The sequence below is a fragment of the Leopardus geoffroyi genome, chromosome B3, assembly GCF_018350155.1.
Source record: "Leopardus geoffroyi isolate Oge1 chromosome B3, O.geoffroyi_Oge1_pat1.0, whole genome shotgun sequence".
Classification (NCBI taxonomy): Eukaryota; Metazoa; Chordata; class Mammalia; order Carnivora; family Felidae; genus Leopardus; species Leopardus geoffroyi.
This window is the reverse complement of record NC_059337.1, coordinates 24,163,596-24,180,000: the sequence shown is the minus strand read 5'-3', so window position 1 is coordinate 24,180,000 and position 16,405 is coordinate 24,163,596. Positions and strand designations below refer to the sequence as shown.

Sequence of the window (16,405 nt, the reverse complement as noted above, 5' to 3'; positions counted from 1 at the left end):
CTTGCAGCCCAGGGATAAACCCCACTTGATCATGATGAATGTTTTTTTTTTAATGTATTGTTGGATTTTGTTTGCTGGTTTTGCATCAAAGTTCATCAGTTATTGGTCTGCTGTTACCTTTTTTTTAATGATGTCTATCTGACTTTGGTATAGAGTGATACTCACCTTAGAGAATGAATTTGGAAGTTTTCCTCCTCCTTCTATTTTTTGGGAGTTTGAGAATAATAGGTATTAGCTCTTCTTTAAATGTTTTGTGGAATTTCCCTGTGAAGCCATCTGGTCCTGGGCTTTTGTTTGTTGAGATTTTTTAAAATTACCGATTCAATCTCCTTGATGGTAACCAGCCTGTTCAAATTTCTATTCCTTTCTGCTTCAGTTTTGGTAGGTTATGTGTTTCTAGGAATTTATTAATTTCTTCCCGGTTGTCAAATTTGTTGGCATAGTTTTTCATAATATTGTCTTACCATGGTTTGCATTTCTGTTGTGGTGGTTTTTATTTTTTCCTCTTTTATTCTTGATATTGTTTATTTGAATTCTCTTTCTCTTTCTCCTTGATGAATTTATCATGTTTTTATCTTTTCAAAGAACTAGTTCTTAGTTTCCTTGATCTGCTGTATTGTGTTTTTAGTTTCTATACAATTTATTTCTACCCTAATATTATTTCTTTCCTTCTGCTGGCTTTGGGTGTTGTTTTTCTTTTCCTACCTTCCTTAGGTGTAAGTTTAGGTTATTTTCTGAACTTCTTTTTGCTTCTTGAGTTAGGCCAATGTGGTTACATACTTCCCTCTTAGAACTGCTTTTGCTACATTCCAAAAGTTATGGACTATTTTGTTTTCATTTCCATTTGTTTCCATGTATTTTTTAAATGTTTTTAAAAATTTATATCTAAATTAGTTAGCATATAGTGCAACAATGATTTCAGGAGTAGATTGCTTAATGCCCCTTACCCATTTAGCCCCTTCCCCCTCCCACAACCCCTCCACTAACCCTCAGCTTGTTCTCCATATTTATGAGTCTCTTCTGTTTTGTCCCCCTCCCTGTTTTTGTATTATTTTTGTTTCCCTTCCCTTATGTTCATCTGTTTTGTCTCTTAAAGTCCTCATATGAGTGAAAAAGAAAACCAAAGCAGGAGGCATCACAATCCCAAACTTTAAGCTATACTACAAAGCTGTAATCATCAAGACAGTATGGTACTGGCACAAGAACAGACACTCAGATCAATGGAACAGAATAGAGAACCCAGAAATGGACCTACAAACGTATGGCCAACGAATCTTTGACAAAGCAGGAAAGAATATCCAATGGAATAAAGACAGTCTCTTCAGCAAGTGGTGTTGGGAAAACTGGACAGCGACATGCAGAAGGATGAACCTGGACCACTTGTTTTCCATGCATTTTTAATTTATTTCTTGATTTCTTCATTTACCCATTCATCATTTATTAGTATGTTATTTAACCTAAATGTGTTTGTAGTCTCTCCAGATTTTTTCCTGTAGTTGGTTTCTAGTTTCATAGTGTTGTGATCAGAAAAGACACATGGTATGACTTTGAACTTGCATTTGTTGAGGCTAGTTTTGTGGGCTACTGTGTGATCTATTCTAGAGAATGTTCCATGTGAACTTGAAAAGAATGTGTATTTTTCTGTTTTAGAATGAAATGTTCTGAATATATCTGTTAAATCCATCTGGTCCAGTTTGTAATTCAAAGATATTGCTCCTTATTTTCTGTTCAGGTTATCTGTCCATTGATGTAAATGTGCGTGTTAATTTCCCCTACTATTATTATATTATTATATATTATTTCCTTTAGTTTATTATTAATTGTTTATGTATTAACTTCTCCTATTTGGGGTGCATAGATATTTACAATTGTTACATCTTCTGGTTGGATCGTCTCCTTTAATATTACATAGTGCCCTTCTTGGTTTCTTGTTACAGACTTTGTTTTAAAGCCTATTTTGTGTGACATATGTTTGCTACTTTGGCTTTCCTTTGACATCCATTTGCATGATCAATGTTTCTCCATTTCCTAACTTTCTATCTGCGGGTGTCTTTAGGCCTAAAATGAATCTTTTGTAAGCAGAATATAGATGGGTCTTGTTTTCATGTTCACTCTATTATCCTATGTCTTTTGATTTTAGTATTTGGTTCATTTACACTGAAAGTAATTATTGATAAATATGCACTTATTGCCATGTTATTACTTATTTTGTGGTTGTTTTGTAGTTTTTCTCTTATCCTTTCTTCATTTTCTCTTTTATGGTTTGCTGTGTGTCTTTAGCATTATACTTGGATTTCCAACTATTTATTCTTTTTCCTATTATTGTTTTTTGATTTGCAGTTATCGTTCTGTTTATATCTAACATTTTCTGCATAGAGCAGCCTATATTAAACTCATGTCTGCTTAATTTTGTACTAATTTATTCCTCTCCATCCACATTTCAGATATTTGGCATCATATTTTATATCCTTTTATTTTGTGCTTGTATTGAGTGATTTTTATAAGTATACTTAATACTTTTTTTGCTTTTGTACTTTCTATTTTTCTTACTCTTACTTATGATTTTTGTTTCCCACTGAGAGGTTTTTAATCTTTTTTGTTGGGCTGGTTTAGTGGTCATGAATTCTTTTAACGTTTGTTTTCTAAGAAACTATTCAGCTTTCCTTATATTCTGAATGATAGCCCTGCTGGAAAAGTATTCTTGGCTATAGATTTTTCCCTTTCAACACTTTGAATGCATAATGCTATTTCCTTTGGGCCTGCAAAGTTTTTGTTGAAAAATGATCTGATATACTTATGGGGTTTCTTTTGTATGTAATTGTCTTCTTTTCTCTTACAACTTTTAATATTCTTTCAGAATCATTATATTTTGCCATTTTAATTACTATGTGTCTTGGTGTGGACCTCCTAGGGTTGAATTTGTTGGGGAACTTTATATGTGTTGAATCTGGATCTGTTCCCCTCCCCCGATTCAGGAAATTTTCAGCCATTATTTCTTCAAATATATTTTGTGCCCTCCTTTCTCTCTCTTCTCCTGGAGTCCCTATAATGTGAATTTTATTACACGTGATGAGGTCAATGAGTTCTTTAGGTCTATTCTCATTGTGCAGTATTTGTTTGTCTCTCACCTATTCATCTTGATTGCTTTCTACTATTCTCTCTTCCAGGTCACTGATACTGTCCTCTGCTTCCTGTAGCCTATTCTTTATTCATCTGTTGTATTTTTTTATTTCATTTATTGAGTTCTTTATCTCTGATGTTATTTTTATCTGTCAAATTCTCACTGATATCCTCCATCTTTTTCTGAAATCCAGTGGGTATCTTTAATGATTGTTACTTTAAATTATGTATCAGACATATTACTTATTTCTCCTTCACTTAGATCTCTTGCTGTGATTTTTCTCGTGTTCTTCCATTTGGCACATATTCCTCTCTCTCCTCATTTTGTCTACCTCTCTGTTTGTTTTTCTGTGTCAGGAAAGTCTGTTATGTCTTCTACTCTTGAAAGTAGTGACTTTGTGAAGAAAAGGTCATGTAGTGCTCTGCAGTGCAGTGTCTTCCGTTCACTAGAACCTGGCACTTTAGCTCAGGCTCCCATGTATGTTGCTTGCATCCTGATATCGTGTCTGAGTCACTTTTCCTTTCATTTCAGACATCTATACTGACTTCTTGCCTGTTGTGGGTTTTTCTTACTGTTTTTAACGTTAGTGAGAACCAGGGAGGCCAGCTGAGGTGGTGTCACACCAGAAGGGCTCAGGGGTGTGGTGTTAGTGTTAGAAAATTTTGCACTGAGTCTATAGTCCTTGAACAGATCCCCAGAAGCATGTTGGCTGCTTGGCCATGGCACAGAGAGTCAGTGACTAGGCAGGGTGTGTAGCCTTAATAAAATGCATGCTGAGCTAAAGGCTGAGGCAAATAGGCTTGGAGTGGATGAGTTCTTGGGAGAACTTGTGGGTGGGATGCACTGCTAGCAGATTATGTAACAATTGTCTGTGCAGTGCTATGTCCTGCAGGTGTCTCTATGTTTATGTTGGGGGGGGGGTGGGGGAGGAAAAGGCATCCACCAGCTCCTTTGTTTCTAGAGCAGTCCCCCAGCACATTCTGAAATCAATATAAACAGACCTCCCTCACTTTATGCAAGCTGTCACTTCTATGTTGTCTCCCTTTGAGTTATTGTCTTTTTAATAGATAGAGATAGATAGAGACCAAGCTATCAATGGCCTTACCAGTTTACCCAGTGCTGAGTTGGCTGACTTTTAAAGTTACAGGCTCAAAGTCCTATTGGCTATACAAACTCATGGAATTCAGCCCCTCTGGTTTTCAAATCCAGACATTATGGGGATTTGTTTTCCCCATGTGGGATCCCTGGTGCTTTTCCCTGTCTGCTATTGCGGCTCCCTCCTTTCTGTGGGCAACTCTTTTCTGCCCTTTCTACCCTTCTAACTTCTACCTTTTCTAACTTCTCTGATGTGCCTTTTTCCACACCTTTAGTTGTGGGGTTTGTTCTGCTAGTCTTTGGATAACTCTCTAGTTTATTTACTCAGATGTGAGTGATATCTAGTTGTAATCATGGAATGACGTGAGTTTAAGGTCTTCCTACTTTGCCATCTTCCCATGCCTCCTTCATAACTGAGTTACTTTCTTACAGGGTTGTTATTTATACTATATTAAGACAGTGAACATTTCAGCTTTAGTTTATTGAAGCTGACAGTATGGTAATTTCACAAGCTTCTTCATATCCACTTCTGTATGGTGGTGGTTTAGCTAGGGATATGGCAATGTTGACACACACACACACGCACACACACACAGACATTATAACAGAGTAAATAATGTTGCAAAAATTGATTTTCAAAATTTACCACTTAGGTTATTCAAGCAAGAATTAATCCACACCAAAACAACACTTTATATAAACTTGATTTCAGAAACTTTGTCTCTCTTCTCTATCCTAAGCAACATTTTCCCACATTAGAACAATAATATTACTACTAAGTTCTCATCTACTGATTTAATCTCTAGATATAACTTCATATTTTTACCTGATCTGCACTTACAGTTCCTTCTTTAATTTTTTGTCTCCGTTAATATTAAAACTAAAATTTTTCTATTTAGCGACATTATTTCTATTACACACACACACACACACACACACACACACACACACACATAGCTAAACTCTCTAGATAAAGGAGTCATATCAACACTTTCTCTATGTGTTTTTCCAATTTTCTCTTAAGTCATCTTAAGCCAAACCAACAGCATGATTACTAACACTTCAGTATCTATTCCATAATGCCAACTTTGTTATAATCTCTCAATGTGATTACAATTTTTTATAAATAAGACAGTAAGTAATGGGTTCACCACATACTTAGGCTGGCCTGGAGAAAAGACCTTGGATTCATTTTCACACAGTCTATTTAGAAAATACTGACAGAAAATAATTGTGAAATGTTATGTGCAAAGAGACTTTAACCTGCTAACCCTACTTGGAATGCATGACCTGTAGCCTCACTCCAGAGTTGAATAAGGCATGTTTGATATGTAAATCTGACTCAACATTACTCTATCTGTATATATACAAAGTGCACTGACAACTAGATATTTTTGTTTCTCCGTATCAGGTGTGCGCGCACACACACACACACACACACACACACACACCTAGGCTTCTACATGAATTAAGTCATAAAATATTTATAGGGTGGTTAGTGCAAAATAAAACTGTGCATGAGTAACAATTAGATCTCTCAATGATATGACATTAGTCCATTCTGCATATTACAGACTTCTATAAAGCTAAGTAAACATCATGCTAGATTAAAATTCTCTATATCCTGTGTGATTAATTTACCACCTAACTCAGGTACCATAACTATACCTTTATATTTATTTTCTTATTCTTTCACTCTCAATTATGAATTGCCAGCACTAAAGACAAACACATGAAAAGAAAAATCCATACAACAAACATAAATCTGCTCAAATTTATCTGGAAAGAAACAAATAGAATGCCAGAATCTTAAAAATTCCTACTATAATCAGGAAGCTACCCTGATTATTTTTTATGGGAACACTTTTTTATCAGTGACAATGACCATTGTCATTCTTGCATATATTATCAGAATGTAGCTTATTATAAATAAATATTTTATTAAAGCTGTAATTTATTCAATGGCTTTTTCAGAACATCTAAATCTTAGAATACTAATTTTGCTTTGCAATTAATAATATTTAAGTGATTAGTAATGAAAGTCTATCTTGGTATGACTGTCAGTGTAATGTTACAATTTACTGAAAATGTATGTGGCTTTTTATAAATATAATTTATTGTCAAATTGGCTTACATACAACACCCAGTGCTCATCCCAGCAAGAGTCCTCCTCAATGCCCATCACCCAATTTCCCTCTCCCCCACCCCTCCATCCACCTTTAGTTTGTTTTTTGTATTTAATAGTCTCTTGTGGTTTGCCTCCCACCCTCTCTGTTTAGAAGACCATGGGGGAAGCGAAGGGGAAAAATAGATGAAAATATATATGTTTAAAAGAGAACACTCAACCTATCCTGAAAACATCAATCTTTAGGTACCAAGTAACACATTTACAAATATTAGACGATATTCCTAAGAAATGTGTTAGCTAATATTTGGGTTAGTTTGATGAGATATTTCATTTTATTTTGTTTCATTTTATTTTCATTTTTAAATGAAGTTTAAAAAATTTAAAAATGTCATTTTTAAATGTTTATTCATTTTGAGAGAGAGAGAGAGCAGGGAAGGGGCAAGGAGAGAGAGAGAGAGAGGAAGAGAATACCAAGTATTTTCTGCACTGTTAGCACAGAGCCTGATGCAGGACTTGATCCCATAAACCGTGAGATAATGCTCTGAGCCAAAAATCAAGAGTTGGACGCTTAACCTACTGAGCCACCAGGTACCCCTGAGATATTTTAAACTTTCTATTAAAATATAATATATGTGTAGAAAAGTGCATATATGAAAATTGTACAGATAAAAATTTGCACCATCCAAACCAATTAATCAAGATAAAATTAGATAACATTTAATTAGATAAAATGTTCATCTAACTAGTAAGAATCTTGAGCAAATGATGCAGTCACAAAGAGAGCAAAATTATATAATCACATTTTTATAAACAAAAAAATAACAAAAAAATAAAAAAAGTGAAATACATTTTTAGAAGAATTGCATTTGGGGCTATGAGGCTGGATCTGGTCATAGGGAAGATTCTATCGCGTTATATTTTTCTTGTATGTCTGAGTTCTGTACTATTATAGCATACTAATATGGACAATTTACTGCATAGATATTATGCATCAATATGCTATTATACTGTTTGGATTGAGATAGTAGCACCAATTCCATGAACCTGTGAATCTACTAATGGTAACAAATAGACAAGTAGGGGCTTGCGAGAATACGCTTTTTAAATAAAAACATGTCCTATTGGTCCTGATATCTGTATGCCTGTTCAAAGGTTTGTTAATGATTGAGGTTCTAGAGTCATTTCAATACCTGGCAGAGATAATTCCCTCTTTGATCTATGACTGAGTCCTTTAGAATTACCTCCTATTGTTCTAGAGAATAAATATAAATAAAAAATCCATAATAAATTAATACAAAAATAAGTAGTACTTGATAGGAGTTGTGACAGAACTTCGTTAAGAAAAAATTGCCTATTCTTTTTTTTCAATATATGAAATTTATTGTCAAATTGGTTTCCATACAACACCCAGTGCTCATCCCAAAAGGTGCCCTCCTCAATACCCATCACGCACCCACCCCTCCCTCCCACCCCCCAAAAATTGCCTATTCTTAAAGCATTAACCACTAGGTCCCAAGTAACACAAAATCCTCAACAAGGCATGCCAGGAAATATAGAAACCATTTTTCTTAAGGATGCATATTTCAAGTTTTAGTAAGAAATCATAATGATATGATATTTCCATATCTTTCCATTTGATGCTTTTAACATCATATCTTTTTAAGTACAGAATAGTATTGCAAATTGAACCATTTTGTGTTTCAAAATAATTATTGAGAATTTTATCATATAAAAATTTTATGGTCTTAAAGAGATCTAACAAAATTTCACATACGGCTTCTCATGTTGTAAAACTGAGAAACAATTCAAGTCAATCCTCAAAAATTAAGGTAGAAGCAGAAATGTAATGCAGTGTGACCACAAAAGCTTTGTGAATCATGGAGTCTCTCTTCTGAAATTTCAATAATTAAACAAATACAGAAAATCTGATAATATTTGGATTTCACTATAACAATTTTTTTTATCTAATCTGAAACTGCCAAAAAAATTCTCTTAAATTCTACATGTTTCCATCAAAGCAGAAAATAATTACAATGAAAAAACAAATTATGACGATACAATAATGTAGATAACCCTGATAAGAGTCTCAATGAGGAAAATGACACATTATAAAAATATTCATAAATAAGCTTCTTAAAGATGAACACAGAGACCTCAGGACCTGGCACACAGAATATGACATATGAACTTCAAAGGATCTTTGTTGTTACTCACCTCTATTCCTTGAAGTGGAAAACCTGATTCCAATCCTATCTCAGCAAAACTTGACAGAAAGAAAAGCAAAAACAAGGTATCAAAAAATATTCAACAGCAAAATTAACAAAAAACTAAAATTGGTTCCATTGTCATTATTTAATGTAGGCATACATTTTTTCTTCTTTTAGTCCAAATGGGAATTTCAGTACCCACTACTATTGTTTCTCTCCTTATTAATTCATTCATTTTTATTCTCTTATTTTTTACTTAAGAACATATTTTCTATATACAAGTATCTCTCTACAACTGTGTGTTCAAAGTGAGAAAATGGAGCAAGTCTTGGATTACTGATCATATCTAAATGTGCATAGTGCCTTATAAAATAGGACACAAATGCTCTTTTCTTAGAAAAATATAAATCATGCTAACAGTGGTATTGTGTTGGCACTGAGAGGTCACCAAAGAGAGCCAGGCCTTGAAAGTCTTTTTTGTTCTAGTAAAGGGCAATTCATCTGGACCTCAGATTGACATCTGGAATCAATCCCTCAGGATCCTCAGACAATTGTGCTCATCATTGATCTAGGCAGGCACCCTCCCAACAAATAATCATTTCCATAACTAGGCTGATTTTGTGTAGGTTTGATTAAAGAACAGTAAATATGTAGTAGAAATTTTATTTAGTATCTTAATAATATGATTCATATATATACCATTAAAATGCTACCTTTGTTCTAATAAATTAGATAAGATATATTGGGAATATATAAAACCCTTTAATCAGCTAAAATTTTAAGGAGCAAATGAGGTACCAAAAATAATATGATTATAGTATAAATATAAGTAGAAGCATCTATATTATGAATATTTCAGATAAATATAAAAAATCAGTATTTAGCACAGTTGAATTTCACTACAAGATTATTTTTATTCAATACAAAATTGTGAAAAAAAGAAATATGGAAATGATTCCCCGAAGTTATTCAAGTTATTTTGAAAAGATATATTAAAAAGTGAAGAAACAATAATGAGGATTCCTTGATCCACATAGGTATATTCATTGGGAAAAATGTCTATCATTAAAATATTTTTCCTTGAACTTTTGAAAGAACTAACTCACAGATTTTGAAATACTGATATCACTGGTCAAAAACACATAAGAATTTCAAAAGTACCAGGATAGCAACTAACCTTTCTTTCTTGAAAGTAACTTGTTCACTTGAAAAAAAAATAGTAACCTGTTCTAGCTTTTGACCTGAAAAACATTACCAAAAAAGAAAAGATGAGACAATGCATTAAATTAATTAAAAATAAGACATAACATTTGTTCTGTTTTAATCATACAGACACCCCTTGCCAGAAACATCATAGTTGCTTGGTCCTTTGTTACTTTGTCATATCATTTATTCACTTATTTCCTTCCAGAGTTATTTACTTTCCAAATGGCCAATAATTCTCTTCAATGAGCTATTCAAATATGTACACAGCAGTTTCTCTAAAATGGGAAATTCTAAAGCTGTATTCCACCCAATAAAGACTAAAAATACATTGTGATGTTAAAAATTCCCTGTGATGTGGAAAACTAAAAGCACATAGTAGGAGTATTATGAGATTATTTAGGAGTATTATGAGAGGGTATTATAAGGGGTATTCTGAAGATTATTGATGACCTCATCAATTGAACAATACTAAAAGTGTTACTTGTCTTATTAGAAGACCACTCAGCTGGACCTCAGCAACCCCAAGTACTTATGCTTATTAATGATCCAGACAGGACAAGTACCAACCAACAAAATTTCCTCACACCACATTAATGTTTTTAACAAGTTAACACTTGCATTTGCCTTACAGTGAAAAACAGCACAGGTAGACATTTAACTTGACTTTAGTATATCTGGTTTTAATGGCAATTCCAGAAGCTTCCCAGAATCCTTCTCTTTAGAGTGATACATAAAGTGATATTGCAGTGGGTGAGTTTTCAATTCTGATATATTTATTCAATAAGATAGAACCAGAATCAAAAGTTATCTATGAAGTTGGATTATATCACTTAAAATATTATTAAGTTATGTTAAGACCTGAAAACAGTATACAATGTGATACTACTTTCATTTGATAGGTCTGTAGTCCCTGGCCTACAGAGAGAAGATACATGTTCATATTGAAAGCATAGTATCATTGTCCCCACACCATTCTGTTTTATTTCACTAGGAGCAACTTTATTTCAGTACACAACACACACAAGCCAAATGTATTCCATGACTTGCCCTCATTAATCTGGAAGTGCTTCCAAACATATGGATTTTTAAACACAAAATCCAGTTCTCCTTACTAATGTACAATATACATTTCCTTTCAGAAGTCACAGAAAACATCCTACAAGAAGGATATTTTTGTCATTCTCCTGATATTGCTGATTTTCCAACATCTGAATTAGGTTTAATGCACTATTATTTGCAAAAGCATCAAATATTAATAGCAAATAACTGAAAATAAGAAATAGATATAATAAATATATCTGATTAACACATGTACGATATATATTTTTACATTTTTAGTTGTTTAACATACAGTACGATAGTGGTTTCAGGAATAGAATTCAATGATTCATAACTTACATTCAACACCCAGTGCTCATCACAACATGTGCCTTCCTCAGTATCCACTACCCATCTAGCCCATCACCCACCCACTTCCCTCCATCAACCCTCAGTTTGTTCTCTATCATTAGTCTTCTGTGGTTTGTTTCCTTCTCTGCCCTTCCCATATTTCTCATGGATTCATCTATTTCATTTCTTAACTTCCACATATGAGTGAAATCATACGGTATTTATCTTCCACTGACTGACTTATGCTCAGCATAATACATTCTAGCTCAATCCACATCACTGCAAAAGGCAAGATTACATTCTTTTTGATGGCTTAGTAATATTCCACTGTATGCGAAATTATTAATTCCACTGTTATTAATATTGGGCTGCATGTACCCCTTTGAATCTATAATTTGTATCCTTTCAGTGAATATCTAATAGTGCAATTGCTGGATTGTACAGCTCTATTTTTAGTTTTTTGAGGAACCTCCATACTATTCTCTAGAATAGCTACACCAGTTTGCATTCCCACCACAGTGCAAGAAGGTTGTGCTTTCTCCATATCTTCACCAACACCTGTTGTTTCTTGTGTTGTTAATTTTAGCCATTCTTACGTGTAAGGTGCTATCTCATTGTGGTTTTGATTTGTATTTCCCTGATGACGAGTGATGTTGAGCATCTTTTCATGTGTCTGTTGGCCATCTGGATGTCTTCTTTGGAAAAGTATCTATTCATGTCTTCTACTCAATTCTTAACTGGGTTACTTGTTTTTTGGTTGTTGAATTTGATATAGATTTTTGATACTAACCCTTAACCAGTTTTGTCATTTGTGAATATTTTCTCTCATTGGGTAGACTGCCTTTTAATTTGTTGATTGTTTCTTTCACTGTGCAGAGGCTTTTTATCTTCATGATGTTTCATGATTGCCTTTGTTTCCCTTTCCCATAGCGACGACATGTCTAGTAAGAGGTTGCTGCAGCCAAGGTCAAAAGGTTTCTGCCTATGTTCTCTTCTGGGATTTTTATGGTTTTCTGTCTCACATTTAGTCCTCTCATCCATTTGGAATTTATTTTTTGTATGGTGAAAGAAAGTGGTCCAGTTTCATTCTTCTGCATGTCGCCATCCAGTTTTCCCAGCACCATTTGTTGAAGAGACTATTCTTTCCATATGATATTCTTTCCTGTGATAATATTAGTTGATCATATACTTGTGGGTCCATTTATCAGTTTTTTATTCTGTTGCATTGAACTATGTGTCTATTTTTGTGCCAATAATATACTGTCTAGATGACTACAGCTTTGTAGTACAGATTGAAAACTGGAATCGTGATGCCTCCAGTTTCATTTTTATTTTTCAGGATTGCTTTTGCTATTGAGGGTCTTTTGTGGTTCCATACAAACTTTAGGACTGTTTTTTTCTATCTCTGCCAAAAATACCAGTGGTGTCTTTATTGGAATTGAATTAAATGTATACCGTGCTTTGAGTAGTATAGACATTTTAAAAATGTTTGTTTGTCTAATCCATAAGCATGGAATGCTTTTCCATTTCTTTGTGTCATCTTCAATTTCTTTTGTAAGTGTTCATTTGTTTTCAGAGTACAGGTCTTTTACCTCTTTAGTTAAGTTTATTCCTAGGTATATTAGTGTTCTTGGTGTGATTGTAAATGGGATCGATTCCTTGTTTTCTTTTTCTGCTGCTTCATTATTGGTGTATAGAAATTCAACAGATTTCTGTACATTGATTTTAATTTTTTTAATGTTTATTTTTTTTGAGAGAGAGAGTGAGTGGGGGAGGGGCAGAGAGAGAGAGAGAGAGAAGGAGACACAGAATCTGAAGCAGGCATCAGGCTCTGAGCTGTCAGCACAGAGCCTGATGCGGGGCTCGAACTCACAAGCTGTGAGGTCATGATCTGAGCAGAAGTCAGATGCTCAACTGACTGAGCCACCCCGGCGCCCCTGTACATTGATTTTATATCCTGTGACTTTGCTGAATTCATGTATTATTTCTACCCATTTTTTAGTGGGATCTTTCAGGTTTTCTACATAGTTTATCATATCGCCTGCAAATAGTGAAAGTTTGACTTTTTCTTGCTGATTTGGATGTTTTTTATTTCTTCTTGTCTGATTGCTGAGGCTAAGACTTCCAGGACTATGTTAAATACTAATGGTAAGACGTGGGAAATAGGTTCAAGAATTCCTTACACTTACATAAATGGCTTAAAAAGGCTTAGGGTGAAAAGCTGCCACAGGGCAAAAGCGCCCAAGTTTTGTCATTAAATAGAGCAAGGCATAGAGCAGAAAGTGCGGCAGGGTGAAAGCACCCAAGGTTAGATAGCAAAATGAGTAACTTGCTATACTTAAAGCTGCATGCTCCATCAATTTTAAAATTTAAAGAAAACAGCTAATTAGTTGTATCACCTACAGGAAACTACTTTCCATCTGGCACCAGTGTAGTATTATGCTATGATCACAACTTCAAAGGCCACTTGCCCCTCAGACCCTTTGCTTCTTATACACACGAGTTAATGACTACTACCTGATTGTTTTCTTCTGCACATTCACCATGTATGTAAGATCTTGAAAGCTCAGTAAATATGGGGATGAAATCCCTGTCTGGGGCTCTTGTCTCCTCCCAGACATTAGACTCTCTCATTTTTATTTCTGCATTTTCTCTCTTGTCAGATAAGAAAGAACTTAGGATTCCTGATCTGTGACAGTAAGAGTGGGCATCCTCGTCTTGTTTCTGACCATAGGAGAAAGACTCTTTTTTCCCCCATTGAGGATCATGTTAGCAATGGGTCTTTCATAGATGGCTTTTATGATGTTGGGATATGTTACATCTATCCTTATTTTGTGGAGGGTTTTTATCAAGAATGGATGCTGTATTTTGTCAAATGCTTTTTCTTCATTTGTTGACAGGATCAAATACTTGTTATCTCTTCTTTTATTAATGTGATGTATCACATGGACAGATTTGTGAATATTGAACCTGTCATGCAGCCCAGGAATAAATACCACTTGATAATGGTGAATAATATTTTTAATGTACTGTTGAATTACATTTGCTAGTATCTTCTTGAGAATTTTTGCATCCAGGGTCATCAGGGATATTGGCCTGTAAGTCTCATATTTAGTGGGGTCTTTGGTTTTGGAATCAAGGTAATATGGCTTCATAGAATGAGTTTGGAGGTTTTCTATTTCCATTTTTTGGAACGGTTTGAGAAGAATAGGTATTAACTGTTTTTTAAATGTCTAGTATAATTCCCTTGAGAATCCATCTGCCCCAGGATGCATGGTTGTTGGGAAATTTTTTATTATTGATTCAATTTCTTTGCAGGTTATGAGTCTGTTCAAATTTTCTATTTCTTCCTGTTTCAGTTTTTGTAGTTTGTGAGTTTCTTTTTTTTAATATGAAATTTATTATGAAATTGATTTCCATACAACACCCAGTGCTCATCCCAACAGGTGCCCTCCTCAATACCCATCACCCACCCTCCCTTCCCACCCCCCATCATCTCTCAGTTCGTTCTCAGTTTTTAGGAGTCTCTTATGTTTTGGCTCCCTCCATCTCTAACCATTTTTTTTCCTTCCCCTCCCCAATGGTCTTCTGTTAAGTTTCTCAGGATCTACATAGGACTGAAAACATATGGGGTCTGTAATTCTCTGTATGACTTATTTCACTTAGCATAACACTCTCCAGTTCCATCCATGTTGCTACAAAAGGCCATATTTCATTCTTTCTCATTGCCACGTAGTATTCCATTGTGTATATAAACCACAATTTCTTTATCCATTCGTCAGTTGATGGACATTTAGGCTCTTTCCATAATTTGGCTATTGTTGAGAGTTTTGCTATAAACATTGGGGTACAAGTGCCCCTATGCATCAGTACTCCTGTAACCCTTGGGTAAATTCCTAGCAGTGCTATTGCTGGGTCATAGGGTAGGTCTCTTTTTAATTTTTTGAGGAACCTCCACACTGTTTTCCAGAGTGGCTGCACCAGTTGCATTCCCACCAACAGTGCAAGAGGGTTCCCATTTCTCCACATCCTCTCCAGCATCTATAGTCTCCTGTTTTGTTCATTTTAGCTACTCTGGCATGAGGTGATGATATCTGAGTGTGGTTTTGATTTGTATTTCCCTGATGAGGAACGACGTTGAGCATCTTTGCATGTGCCTGTTGGCCATCTGGATGTCTTCTTTAGAGAAGTGTCTATTCATGTTTTCTGCCCATTTCTTCATGGGATTATTTGTTTTTCAAGTGTGGACTTTGGTGAGCTCTTTATAGATTTTGGATACTAGCCCTTTGTCAGATTTGCAAATATCTTTTCCCATTCCGTTGGTTGCCTTTTAGTTTTGTTGATTGTTTCCTTTGCAGTGCAGAAGCTTTTTATCTTCATAAAGTCCCAATAGTTCATTTTTGCTTTTAATTACCTTGCCTTTAGGGATGTTTCAAGTAAGAAATTGCTGTGGCTGAGGTCAGAGAGATTTTCCCTGCTTTCTCCTCTACGGTTTTGATGGTTTCCTGTCTCACATTCAGGTCCTTTATCCATTTTGAGTTTATTTTTGTGAATGGTGTGAGAAAGTGGTCTAGTTTCAACCTTCTGCACGTTGCTGTCCAGTTCTCCCAGCACCATTTGTTAAAGAGACTGTCTTTTTTCCATTGGATACTCTTTCCTGCTTTGTCAAAGATGAGTTTGCCATACTTTTGTGGGTCTAGTCCTGGGGTTTCTATTCTATTCCATTGGTCTATGTGTCTGTTTTTGTGCCAATACCATGCTGTCTTGATGATTACAGCTTTGTAGTAGAGGCTAAAGTCTGGGATTGTGATGCCTCCCGCTTTGGTATTCTTTTTCAAAATTACTTTGGCTATTCAGGGCCTTTTGTGGTTCCATACAAATTTTAGGATTGCTTGTTCTAGCTTCAAGAAGAATACTGGTGCAATTTTGATTGGGATTGCATTGAATGTGTAAATAGCTTTGGGTAGTATTGACATTTTAACAATATTTATTCTTCCAATCCATGAGCATGGAATGTTTTCCATTTCTTTTTATCTTCTTCAATTTGCTTCATAAGCTTTCTATAGTTTTCAGCATACAGATCTTGTACATGTTTGGTTACGTTTATTGCTAGGTATTTTATGCTTCTTGGTGCAATTGTGAATGGGATCAGTTTCTTTATTTGTCTTTCTGTTGCTTCGTTATTAGTATATAAGAATGCAACTGATTTCTGTACATTGATTTTGTATCCTGTGACTTTGCTGAATTCATGTATCAGTG

General features: G+C 34.8%; 1 long non-coding RNA gene and 1 other non-coding gene across 2 annotated transcripts in view; both read right to left on the bottom strand.

The window, feature by feature from the left end:
• LOC123582624 overlaps nt 1-16,405 on the bottom strand; it is a 148,959-nt gene that overhangs the window by 95,735 nt on the left and 36,819 nt on the right. Inside the window, exons 17-18 of the long non-coding RNA XR_006704487.1 lie at nt 9,729-9,792; nt 8,559-8,607 (exon numbers count right to left, since the gene is read on the bottom strand). This is a non-coding gene — a long non-coding RNA (uncharacterized LOC123582624). The remainder of the gene's footprint in view (nt 1-8,558; nt 8,608-9,728; nt 9,793-16,405) is intronic.
• On the bottom strand, nt 9,055-9,121 carry LOC123584734. Its single transcript, XR_006705679.1, has one exon. It is a non-coding gene; the product is annotated as a small nucleolar RNA SNORD109A (small nucleolar RNA).